The sequence below is a fragment of the Myotis daubentonii genome, chromosome 3, assembly GCF_963259705.1.
Source record: "Myotis daubentonii chromosome 3, mMyoDau2.1, whole genome shotgun sequence".
NCBI classification, from domain to species: domain Eukaryota; kingdom Metazoa; phylum Chordata; class Mammalia; order Chiroptera; family Vespertilionidae; genus Myotis; species Myotis daubentonii.
This window is the reverse complement of record NC_081842.1, coordinates 62,478,686-62,492,446: the sequence shown is the minus strand read 5'-3', so window position 1 is coordinate 62,492,446 and position 13,761 is coordinate 62,478,686. Positions and strand designations below refer to the sequence as shown.

Below are 13,761 nucleotides of genomic sequence, written 5' to 3'. Positions count from 1 at the left end.
ACCCATTCATGCCTATCTATGCAAATTAACCTCCATCTTTGTTGGGTTAATTTGTATTCTCTTCTGATTGGCTGGTGAGCATAGCGGAGGGATGGTCAATTTACATGTTTGTCTATTATTAGGTAAAAATGTGGTAAATATATGTGAGGTTCTATTTAGATCCCTTTTTGTGGAGAAAAAGTATTTTCTAGAAAAAGTCTTCAGCATTCACTCCCCTTTTCAGATTGCCTTAACTGGAGAAAGGCATACACCCAAGAGCATGTCCTTTTCCTAACTGTAACCCCTATCTAATAACTGGCCACTGAGGTGGCATACATATCTGACTCCTTTGCTCAAACTAAGGACAAACTGAATAGTCATCTTGGCTTCAAAGATCTTCATAGAGCTACTTGAGTTTTCTGTTGGGACTACATTTCAGCTCAACTTCTCCTTTTGTCTAATTTTGCTTCCAGATCTTTCTCAGGTGTTACTACCAGAACACCCCTAAGAAACCTCTTGTATGCTAATCTCCATCTCAGAATATATTTCCTCAGAAATCCAATCTATGACAATGGGTGCCAGTAGAAAGCAGACTCTGCTGGTAATGAGAAATCAATAACTTCTTAAGGTGGAATACTGCAAAGTGGCAAAGCAATTGCCTAAATCTTGACTTATGGTGAACAGGATGGTATGCTGGTGAAAGTGAACCTACTAATGGTACAATGTATCAGGTATTTAAGAAATATGTGGGATATGGTAACTGTAAGTTCAATGGAATGGAGTGACTGTTGGTAGCTCAGCTAAAGAAAATGAAAAGCTGAATGTGATCAATCACAGATAAAAATTAAGTCAGAGAGTTGAAGGGCCTCATTGGTAGCATGAAAAAACCAAATGGCAGAGAAAGATGAGAGCATTTCCAGAACTTAATAATAAGAAAGTAGCAGAGCCCCAACAATTAAGCTCAGCTTAAGCAGGATCTACTATGCCAGGGTCAGAACTCTGGTTTGGGAGTTTGGGGACTCTGACATTGGGACACTTGAGTTGATTCACATAAAAATCTTGACTTCCCAGAGTTCCTTGAAGCCCCTGAGCCTGCTGAAGTTTCTCACTCCTCTCTCTTATGAATTAGTCCTATCTCTTCACTTGAAAATAATATAAACCCTCTCCCCAAACACACAACTTATGCCCACCTTAGGATCTACCTCAACTCATCTCCTGGCCACTAGGCCAATAACTAGGGTTAATTAATAACATAATATGATGAGAGTTGGGCTAGGCCTGATAAGTGAGGAAAAGTCTCTATGACAAAGGATCTACAGGACCTAATCTGCATGTATTGGCAAAAGCTGGAAGAGTATGAATGGGGATGGATTCTGAGGGTTATTGATCAAGGTATATGCAATCTAAAGTATGATGATACAAAGCCAATCACTTTGAGGACACTGTTTCACAGTATAGGGACACATTGGCAAAGATTCCAGAAGACGGGATAAACATGCTGCTAGGGTATCTGATAAAAGCTTGAGAAAAGTGATGGTCAACACAAATTAATGTTAAAATATATAAATTCCAATGGATAAAGGTGTAAAAGGTATTAAAAATTCAGAAATGCCCAAAGATTGTGCTGTTAAAGAGGGCACTAAGATCACTACCACATTCAGTTTGGGCTCTCCTCTCTAGACCATGACTGGTATTTAGAGCTGTAATTACAGGTCTGGGTTTACTAATGTCAAGAGTAATTATAGGACCTCAGTTTTCAGACACAGAATACATTGACTGAAGGAGAATCTAGATGCCAAGGAAGAAGACTATCTGGTATTCTTCCTTCAGCAAATACATGGTAATTATTCTTCTAGTCTTTCTCCCCAGCGACCTATGGCTATTTACTTAGGTCAATAATTGAAAAACAAACAAAAACAAAAACTGATCACTTTCCTCTTTCTTCCATGTCTTTTTTTTATAATTAGTGATTTTAGTCCTAGTTTACTATTATATAATACTAGTAGCCTGGTGCACAAAATTCATGCACATTAAAAGGGAATTAATTGCCCTAATGGGTTTGGCTCAGTGGATAGAGCATCAGCCTGCAGACTCAAGAGTCCCGGGTTCGATTCCGGTCAAGGGCATGTTCCTTGGTTGCGGGCACATCCCCAGTGGGGAGTGTGCAGCAGGCAGCTGATTGATGTTTCTCTCTCATCAATGTTTCTAACTCTCTAACCTTCTCCCTTCCTCTCTGTAAAAAATCAATAAAATATATTTTTTTTAAAAAGGGAATTAGCAGAGATATTTTAACATTGCTATTTGCCCTTTCTCTATAATAGAAATGTGAGAGATGAAAGGAAATTAGTAAAATGTATATGAAAATAATATATAAATTTATTAATAAATAAAGAGTAACAAAAGGATATAACAATAACAGAGGCCTGATATAAAAACGATAAAAACATGATATGAAAACAAAAAAAAAACATGATATAAAAACAACAGTGATGCAAACAATGACTGATAAAGTGATTCAACTCATTCTAATATCTCCCTGTACACCACATTAAGAGTGAAAACACTTTCAGAGTGCTTGACTAATTTCCCTTGTGATGAAGTACTTAGAACTTTAACTGTAACATCACATGGTATTCAAACTCGAGAGAAAGCAACATATAACTGACCATGTGCAAAAACGGGTTCAGGTAGGAACATGCCTACTCTGTCTAGAGTTTGTCCTTGTGATTTATTAATAGTCATCACAAATGCTGGTGTCACGGGAAACCATCATTGAACCAATTTAAATGGGAGGCCAGTGTCAGATGCGGACAAATTAATTCTTGGAATCAGAACAGCCTCTCCCTCTGCAGATCCTGTTAATACTTCAGCTTCAATAATGTTAGGTTGTAATCTTTTGATAATAAATCTGGTACCATTACAAAAACCCCATTTACTATTGAGATTTCTCAATAGCATGATGATTGCACCCACTTTCAATTTTAATTTATGACACGGCATTCCCGAAGGAGTAATACTATTAAGAAATTCGATGGGGAAATTTTCCTTTGTTTCTTTGTTATGGGATGGGGCTACAACATTAGTAACAAAGAAACAGAATTAAAACTTTATTGTGGGGAACCACTACAGTGTTTTGAACAGGTTCAAGCCTTGGACTGATGAGAGGGCACCGTCCTCTCATTGCCACGTGCAAGTCCCAGCTTGGAGGGCAGGGCCCTCTCAGCACAACTACAGCCAACAGCTGTAGTTGTAAGCTTGAACCTATGGTCCGAACACATGGCCCCAGTTGCCTGAGTGATGTAGGCTTGATAGAGTTCAGGTGCATGTAGTTGAGTAGGATTGAAACCCAGGAGAATGTCTGTAAACATCTTGGTCACACCCTTATTTTGCCTCATAGCATCTGCTATAAACTAAAGGCATGGCTGTGGCGTGGTCGCTGTCTCTCAGAGAAGCAGCATCCCACCGAGATCTGGCTTTCATTCTCTTGTCTGTCTTTTCTAAGCCTTTCAGCTGCCCCACTCAGGTTCAAACTTTAGAAAGATCTGCCTCCATGCTCCTAGGGCAGGTTCCTGCCTCAATCTCCGCCCTTACAGGAAACAGCTCCAGGAAACAGCTTGGGGGAGGGCACAGCCGTTGCCAAGACAACCCCTGTAGGACTGACTTCCTTCCGCTGGTTGCTGTTTGTCTGTATGTGAGGAACACCACCCATTGTTTTTTATATAAGTAGATTTTAATTAATAATTATTTATTTTACTTATTAGATGGTTTATTATTGCATGCTATTTTGTAACCATAAAATCAGTTTTGTTTTCAATCAATAGCTGTAGGTGGACAACATGTAACATCTGTGCTCACAATTAAACCCTACTAATAGTATATTAATAAACTTAAACCAACACTAACACACACACACACACACACACACACACACAAAACACACACACACAGAAATCTAGAGAGGAAGCAAAAATAAATGTGAGATATAAACATAGTTTTGAGAGTCAGAAACCTAAACAGGAGGAGTAATAGACATGTTACTACTTAAGTGCCTCTAGTGGCAGGTATCTGTAATACCTGACCCCATTAGAGCTGTAGAACTTCTAGGCTCAGCACTCAGAGACAAAGGACATTGTGGAAAATGGGGCCTAACACAGAGTGATTGCTTGAAATCTTTATACACAACTGTTAAAATAGTGAACCTCTCTCCTGCACCTACACATAGATCATTAAGCAACCTTCACGAAGACATACCACTGTGAAATTCCAGAATATGCTAAAAATTACAGAGGAAAATATCAAGGTAATAGGAGCTTTCTACAAACAGTAATGATGCCAGAAGAAAATGGAGCAATATTTTTAAAATTCTAAGGAAAAATAAATTCTCATGCACTATTCTCCATTCAATTGAATTTTAAATAAAAAAGATGGGAATAGGATAATGCCAATTTCAGAATTCGAAGAATCCAAAAATATACCTATCAAAGACTTTATTAAGAAGTTTATTTTTGCAAAATGAGAGAGCAATGCATAAAGACTTGGATCTGCAAACACAAATAACAAGGAAACTCGGGTGAGAGTTTGAAGAAGAAAAAGACAGTGCAAATTCTAGGAGAAGGTAGGAAAAGTAAAGAAGGATGGTCTCCAGGATTTAAATAATAAGAATGATAATAGCAATTATAAAATAGGAAAGGACATACCTAATATGTGTGTGTATTTGGAAAATATATTGGGGTTTTTGAAAGATATATTCAAGTCAGGAAAAAATAACATTATCTTTATAGAAAACTAAAGTAATTAAATAATAAAAAATTATTATATCTAAGAAAATAACATTTGTATTTAAAGGTAAAAAGTAATCATAGTACACTACTTTGCTCAACAAAGAATCATATTTGCATAATCATAGTAATTTGAATTCTTCATTTAACTAAATAAAGAATAGATATTTGTATTTAACAAAAATGTGCTATGACTATAATAGAAAGGTGGGAGGAGGAAAAAGATAAATTATCAACTCTAATTTTAAAATGCCAATAAATAATGTATGAATCTTATAGTTTAAAAACTGAATTGTAAGTGTTATATAGAAATATGTATTAAAATACCAAAAAAAGAGGCTCAAGAATTGCAAGATGTTGCCTCTGGCAAAGGGACCATGAGATTGGGGGGATGGAGCAGGAGATTGCTGCTTTCATTATGAATGATTTTGCATTAATTGATTTTTCCATAATATGCATGCAACAAATTAATACAAATAAAATTAATTGGAAGTTACACAAAATATATATTAAACAATATCAATGATTATTTACAACTTTACTTTGTTGAGGTTTTCAATTGTGTACACTGAAATATCTGAAGAAGATTTTCAGTAAGGAATATGATTTTTCTGCTGTCTATGCTTATCTGAACAATTCTCTGTATCCTTCAGAAGAGAACAAATTAACTAGATAAACCCACAGAGGATTTATTTTGAGGGATTAATGTTTTAGAGAAATTTGAAATCAGATTGGTTTTTGTCATTTGTAGGTAACTGCCTTTTATTTGTTGGCTCATCTGTGCCTGTGTTTATTTATCATATATGGACCTGAATGTTTCTGCTATCTTTAAATACCTTGACATGCAGAAATGTGTCCTGCCTGTACATAGGTATTGCTCTCTTTGCATTAATTTTCTTTAGCCCTTAGTGAGCTCTGGAAAGGTGCAGCTCAATACTAGCACACCAGACCACTTTTTCCTATTTCCTAAGCCCAGTTATATTTCTATACTATTTTAATTGTCCCTGATCACAAGAAAGGTGGCAAAGTGGAATAGATGCCTGTGGGTTTTTCAGCATCCTATCCATAAATATGGGAAAACTTGGTGTTCCTTAAGTGCCAATCCTGATTTTCTGACTATTAATTACCTAACATATAAAGGTAGTTATGAAAGAAATACACCTCCCAATTGCTAAAGTAAGATATGTTTTGCTGGGCTTTTGATCCTTTCCCTCCCTCTCACAGTTACCAGTTTCCTCATTGATATGTTAGGCTCTCCATCTCTGTACACTCTGTCTTTTCAGGATACAAACATGCACAAATTGCCCTTATTCCAGCACTTTGGCAAGAGGTGAGTGTGCTAGTTAAAGAAAATCTATAGTGACTGTTTCTATAAGGAGAACAATACTTTTGGAAGAAAATACTTAGAATGTACTCCTAATTTATTTTGTAGGTGAAATTATAAAATAGATTAAATTAGACAAAAAAAATATAAACCCATAAAATTATGTACATAGATATTAGTAATAATTTGAGACATTATGGAAAACAAGTAGAATATTTCATAAAAATAAGAGAACTACCATCATTTTAAAATGTAAAAAAGAATTACCCTAGAAGCTACAGTTCTACAAGCTTTATTTGAATATCAGGAAAATGCTAACATAATACAGTAAAAGTCTTATTAATTCTTAACACAGGGGAGCAAAGAAAGAAAAAAAATACAGAATTGCAATTAACTTGCTTGAGATTATAAAACAAAATTTTATTAAAGTAACAGAGCATCTGATATCTAGGGACTAGCAGTCCTCTTGCTATCCTAAATAAACTGCTATTGGATTAATAAGGTTTTCTGTTAAAAAAAAACAAAGCTATAGATTAAGGGGAGGGAAATGGCCTGCTGGGTAACATGGCTTTTTGAAAAAGAAAATTCTTATATTAGAAATATGACTTTTTAGTAGGCTAAAATCATTATAGAGTTCTGTCCAAATTACCTCATAGCATAAATAAAAATATTTGAACTGCAACTATTTTTATTATCTAGAAGAAATCTCTAATGATAAAGAGTTTTCTAGCAATGATCAGTGATAATCTTAACCTTTTTTTTTTTTTTTTTTTTTTGCTAGGGACCTTATAATGGCATTCAGTAAATGTGCTTGAGAGAAATAGCCACAAGAAGAGAAAAGTTGTGCTCATTGCTAAAAATGCCTGCTCCTGATCATGAATTGAAGGAGTGGCACAAAACAAAAATAGAAGAAACAAGAATGAATTTAACACAGGCTGATTGTTAGGGGTTAACTATAGCATAGTACTTGGTTCTCAAAATCTGTGTATATGTCTCCCTATGATACACTAAAAAATTACTGGGGTAATTTTGTTAGCCCATGGCAGGTTAAGATATGATTTAAAAAAAATTAAAAGTAAAAACCAAACTATAAAATTGAAAGATCTATTTTATATAGATGAAAAATAGGTACTAACATACTGGGTTAAATAAAGTACATTATTAGGATTCATTGCCCCATTTTCACAGTCTCACTATATAACCCAGCAATCATGCTCCTAAAGATTTATCCAACTGAATCAAAACTTACATCCATCCAAGAGCCTGAACACAGATGTTTATAGCATCCCATTCACAATTTCCAAAAACTGGAAACAATCAAGATTATCTCCAATAGGCATGTGGATAAACAATTTTGTATATCCATACAATGAAATAATGTTCAGTGACTTAAAGAAAAAAGAACTATCAATTTGTGGAACAACCTTGAATGAATATTGCTAAATGAATGAAGAGACTCTGAAGAGGCCTTGTACTATGTGGTTCCAATTACATGATAATCTGAAAAAGACAAAACACTGAGAGTAAAAAGGTCAGTGACTGCCAGGAGTTGAGCGAATGTGTTAAATAAAAGTTTTCCTCATTCCCAAGAAGTGAAACTATTCTGCATCACATAATGGTCAATATATGACATTATACAAATGTCAAAATCCATAGAACTTTATAGCACAAAGACTGAGAAAACAAACAAACAAACAAACAACCTTCTGGTTAGAGAAACTCAGCATGCAATGCAGACTGACAAAAGTATTTAATTGTATTACAAATATATGAAACAAGTTTACTGAAGAGGTTGAGGGAAAGAGGTGTTTATCTACATCTCTTTGGAAATAACTGAAGTCTATCAACTAAAGAGGAAAAAAGAAAAATGAATAAACAGACATTACCAGTAAGCACTATACACTTGTTCATAAAGTTGTTTTCCTTGGGTTAACAGGTTTCTCATTAAACTTTAGTGGGAGTTGACATATAAAGTAGGAAAAAGAAGCTGGAATGAATCATATGGCAATTAATTAGTTGGGAACACCAGTATGAACTAATATAGATACAGCAAATTACTTGTAGAATTATTTATAAGCATCCTATCTAATAAAAAGGGAATATTCTAATTGACCCTCATGCTGTCTCAAAGATGGCGGTGCACAAAGCCAATAAGGAGGGAATATGCTAATTGACTGCCACATCCTCGAAGATGGCAGCACCCACAGCCACAAGATAGTGGTGCCCAGTGCCCTCAGCCCCCCAGCTGCCCAGGGCTGGCCCGAGGCGCAGGCAAGCCTCAGATGGCAGCTTCCCAGCCGCCCAGGACTGCCCAAGGCTCAGGTAACCAGGGTGAGCTGAGGCTTGCGCTGCTGGCAGTGGCAGCAGCAGAATTATGATGGGGCTTCACCTTTCCTTGATGGCTGGGTCGCCTCCTGCCCCTGAGGGTTCCCAGACTGTGAAAGGGGGCAGGCCAGGCTGAAGGACCACCCCCTCCAGTGCATAAATTTTCATGCACCGGGCCTCTAGTTCTATATAATAAAAGCCTAATATGCAAATCGACCAAACAGCAGAATGACTGGTTGCTATGATATGCACTTACTACCAGGTGGCATATGCTCAACACAGGAGCTGCTCCCAGCCCACAGGTCCCAGGCCAGCCAAGGAGGGTGCCAGCAGGGCCCCTCGATCACCCCACTGGTCACCCCTATGATCATCCCACAGTTTGGCCAATTGCCAGCCAGGCCTAGGGATGCTGCCTGTGAATGAATTTCATGCACTGGGCCCCTAGTTGTATATAAATGTATTAGTACACCCACATATATTTTCTTTCTCTGTCAGTTGCAAGGGCCTAGAAGGATTGACATCCCAGTAGAAATGAGTGTATCTTGTGACCAGATATTGGTTTTTAATATCATTCTCCAATAAAAGGAACCTGGGCTCCTTGGAGAAATGGCTGCTTCTAGAACGAGGATAGGAATTAGACAATGTGAATCTAGAGCACTTTGTACCAAAAAGTAAAGGAGTGTTCAAAAATAATAAATAAAACCCATATTTCTGGTGTATTAAAAAATACCCACATAAATCAACTGAAAGAGATCACAATTAACAAAACAAGGAAATTGTCAGCAATAGCAGAAATAAAGTAGTATTGGACTATAATCCAAATTATAAAATAAATATCCAGAAGTCCATAGCAATGTAAATATATGATTGAATAAAAAAATAAATGTGGAGAAAAGACAAAACTCTCATGCAGAAGAATTCCAAATAATTTATATAGCACTTCACTCCCAACAAATGGAGCATATCTCTCCATTCTAAGTGTGGGCTGCACATAGTGTCTTCCAAAAAAAAAAAAAAAAAAAGGGGATGTAAAGGAGGAAAAAGAGTAACTTTATAGTGGAGAAATCTGAAAAATTCTACCTCAGCTAGATGACCAAGGTCAACATAAATAGCAGTAAGTTATGTTGGTTCTATGAACCCTTTATATGATAGTTTAAAATTGCACTTTATCTCTGTAGCCTTTCTTCTGAAAATATATTAGTTTGGTGAATCATTAAAAAAAAAAAATCAGACAAATCCCAATAGAGAGACATTCTATGAAATACCTGTCCAGTATTCCTCAAAACCAAGTCATCAAAAACAAGGGAAGTTGGAATCACTATTCCAGCCAAGCGGTGTCTCAAGAGAAATAACAACTACTAGTAAATGCAATGTGATGTCCCAAATAGTATCCTAGAACAGAGAAAGGAGATTAGATGAAAATCTAAGTTGAGTCAAGTATGAAATTTCATTAATAATAATATATTGGCAATGATATAATAATATATTGTTAATGTATATTATTGCCATTCTTACGTTATATAGTATATTATATTTTATACTGATGACTAGAGGCCTGGTGCACAAAATGCGTGCACGGGGTGGGGTTCCCTCAGCCCGGCCTGTGCCCTCTCGCAGTCCAGGACCCCTCGCTCCTTACCACCCACCTGCTCACTACTCCTTACTGCTCGGCTCACTGCTCCTTAGCGCTGTCCTGAGCCCAGCTTCTGGCCGAGTGGCGCTCCCCCTTTGGGAGAGCACTGACCACCAGGGGGCAGCTCCTGCATTGAGCATCTTCCCCCAGGTGATCAGTGCACAACCATTTGTTCTGGTCATTCCACTGTAATGGCGCTTAGGCTTTTATTATATAGATTATGTATTATTAATAATATATTACAATGACAATATATTGGTAATACTATAATAATATATAATATATCAATGTTGGTTCATTTATTATAAAACAATTATCATGTTAATGCAAGATGGTAATAGAGGAAAGTGAATGCAAATAATGTGGTCATATTTCATACCATCTTTGCAGTTCTGTAGATGTAAAACTCTTCTAAGCAATAAATATTTAATAAATAAGAATAATGACTATATAGAGTCATTTTCAGCAAATATTAATTAAGAAAGCAAGGTACATGAGAGTGTTCATAGAATGCTACCTTCAATGAAAGCCACATGAGAACAATGTATATGTGTGTATAATTCTGTGTGTGTACATACACACTTTTCATAAAGAAACCATGGGATGAAAATTCAAGACCTAGTAAAACTGATAACCAATAGCAAAAAGACAGAATAGGAGAGAGTTTGGGGATAGTTATCAAAGTTAGATGTCTCAATACATGTTTCTTTATACATTTAACTTTGAAACTATGTAAATATTTGTATGATTTTAAATTAAATTTTTGAAAAGCAACACAATCTTTTTTTAAAAAAAAGCTGAAACAAATTAGCTTAATGCCATATCAAATTGTTGGCAAAGCCATACAGATCATTATTTCAAGTGAAGAGATGTATTTTAAGAGAACTTTGAAACACACAGTATTTGGGGCTGCACCTCCCTAGTGGGAATTGCTCTAAAAACAAAATAACCACAAAGGTACCTAAACCACATTCATCTTATTCTTGATATTAATATTGCTTTTGTTATTTTGAGACTAAGAGAGAAAGAGCAAGCATTTATCTATATAATAGAGTAATATGCTAATTAACCGGGACTCCGAAACAGTCACAAACACTTAGCAGGCAGCAGGGATGGGGGCGGGGCCACAGCTGCCAGGGACAGGAGCCTGTGGTGCCTCCTTTGGAGTTGGGGAGCTAATGACGGACTGGCTCTCCTCCTCCTCCAACAGTCCTCTCCAGCCGGCATGGGTTTGCTGAGATCCACAGCTTTGGAGACTGACTCTACCAGGCCACGGGAGGCCATGTGGCTGGGCTGCAGGGTGCCAGAACCTGGTGCCTGTGCAAGACGTGAATCAGAGAGGAGGTGCAGGAGGAAATCCAGAGAGTGGGATGTGGGGGTTCAAGACTCACTTCCTTTGGGCTTTGTCCTTCTTGGCCCTGGTCCTTTTCTTTCAGCCTGGAGCTCAAGCACTGCAGGAGAGAGGGATGGATGAAGGGCAAATGTGGAAGAAAGGAGGTGAACCAGGTGAGGGTGGAGACCTAGCAGCAGCAAGAGGCCTGGTTGCAGGGCTTTCCTAGCGGTGGCTCCTGGGCAAACGCAGTGGCTTCGGTGAAGCTGCTGGCCAGGAGGCGGGTGGCCCAAGGGGCGCAGAGCAGTGGTGAGGTGGGGTGTGCCAGAGGGGGCTCAGGCTGGAGCGGGGGGCAGGCAGGCTGGGATCTGCCTCGCTCACGGAGAGTGAGGTTCCGCAGTGCCCCAAGATGGGTGTCGCCGCGCGCGGGGAACAAGGTGGAAGGACGCCAGGCAGGCCCACAACCCTGAGGCGGGGGTTGAGGGGCGGTGCTACCTCAGTGGAGGGGCACCACACTGCTGGGTACCCGACTGCTGCAGTTAGTAGAAACTCCTGGTGCTAACCCGGCCTCGCCCCAGTGGCCTATGCACTTGACAGGCAGCTACTTCTGCTCCCGCCTTGGCCCAAAAGCAAGCCCGGGTCCCTCCTGCCCCACCACAGCGCATGCCTGCATGGTGAGTGTGAAGCCTACCACCTGCTCCAGAGAAGGGGGGGCAGTAAAGAATGGGGCCAGGGGAGAGGAAAGAATGTGGAGCATCTGCGATGAAGATGAAGAGGTGCTTGAGAACGAGGCTCAGGAGCCTGTCTGAGAGGTTTGTTCTGTTTGCCCCAGGGCTGCCCCTTAGGAAGGACAGAGAGCATGACTTTGAGGGCTCTCTGTGCGCTGAGTCAAGTTCCGCAGCCAAATGGTATTGGCCTCAGTTTCCTGGTCTGTAAAATAGATTCAGTGTGTCCCAGTGCCTTTGCTGACCTTTGAGAGCCAATTGAGATACTATATAAAGAAAATGAGGGTTTCCTCTTGCCAGGTGTCCTCGTGGGAGTGATATCATCTTTAAACCCTGTGTGGCAATCCCTAACGCACCGCCATGTTGCCCAGGGAAGACAGGGCAACCTGGAAGTCCAACTACTTCCTTAAGATCATCCAACTTCTGGATGATTATCCAAAATGCTTCATCGTGGGAGCAGACAATGTGGGTTCCAAGCAGATGCATCAGATCCGCATGTCCCCCCGGGGAAGGCTGGGGTACTGATAGGCAAGAACACCATGATGTGCAAGGCCATCCAAGGTCATCTGGAAAACAACCCAGCTCTGGATAAACCGCTGCTTCATATCCGGGAGAATGTGGGCTTTGTGTTCACCAAGGAGGGCCTCACTGAGATCAGGGACATGCTGCTGGCCAATAAGGTGCCAGCTGCTGCCCCTGCTGGTGCCATTGCCCTGTGCGAAGTCACTGTGCCAGCCCAGAACACTGGTCTGGGGCCAGAGAAGATCTCCTTCTTCCAGGCTTTAGGCATCACCACTAACATCTCCAGGGCACCACTGAAATCCTGAGTGATGCACAGCTGATTAAGACTGGAGACAGAGTGGGAGCCAGCGAAGCCACACTGCTGAACAAGCTGAACATCTCTCCTTCTCCTCTGGGCTGATCATCCAGCAGGTGTTTGACAATGGCAGCATATACAACCCGGAAGTGCTTGACATCACAGAGGAAACTCTGCATTCCCGCTTCCTAGAGGGTGTCCGCAATGTTGCCAGCATATGCCTTCAGATTGGTTACCCAACTGTTGCGTCAGTACCCCATTCTATCATCAATGGGTGCAGTGAATTCTGGATTTGTCTGTGAAGAGTGATTACACCTTCCCACTTGCTGAAAAGGTCAAGGCCTTCTTGGCTGATCCATCTGCTTTTGTGGCTGTGGCCCCCGTGGCTGCCGCCACACTGCTGCTCCTGCTGCTGCTGCAGCCCCAGCCAAGGGTGAAGCGAAGGAAGAGTCAGAGGAGTTGCACAAGGATATGGGATTTGGTTTCTTTGATTAATTACCAAAAAGCAACCAGCTCAGCCAGTTCTATTTGAGAAACAAGAAAATAAAGGCTTACTTCTCTTAAAAAGAAAAGAAAATGAGGGAAGGAGTGAGAAAGAAAAGGAAGGGCAAGCAACACAAAAGGAAGATTGGAAGGAACCTGTAAACCTATTGTCACTTAAATAGAGAATACAGTCAATAGTGTTGTAATGATGGTATGATGCCAGGTGGGTACTGGAAATATCAGGGAACACTTTGTAAAGTATATGGTTGTCTAACCACTATTCTGTAACTAATAAACCTGAAACGAATACAAAATAATATTAATGTAAAGAAATGAAAATAGGAGTGAATTTTTTATAAATTTCAAA

The 13,761-nt window shown here is 39.3% G+C and overlaps 1 pseudogene; it reads left to right on the top strand.

Moving 5' to 3' along the window:
* Positions 1–12,402: 12,402 nt before the first annotated feature.
* Positions 12,403–13,531, top strand: LOC132229269 (large ribosomal subunit protein uL10-like; annotated as a pseudogene).
* The last annotated feature ends 230 nt before the right edge of the window (positions 13,532–13,761 follow it).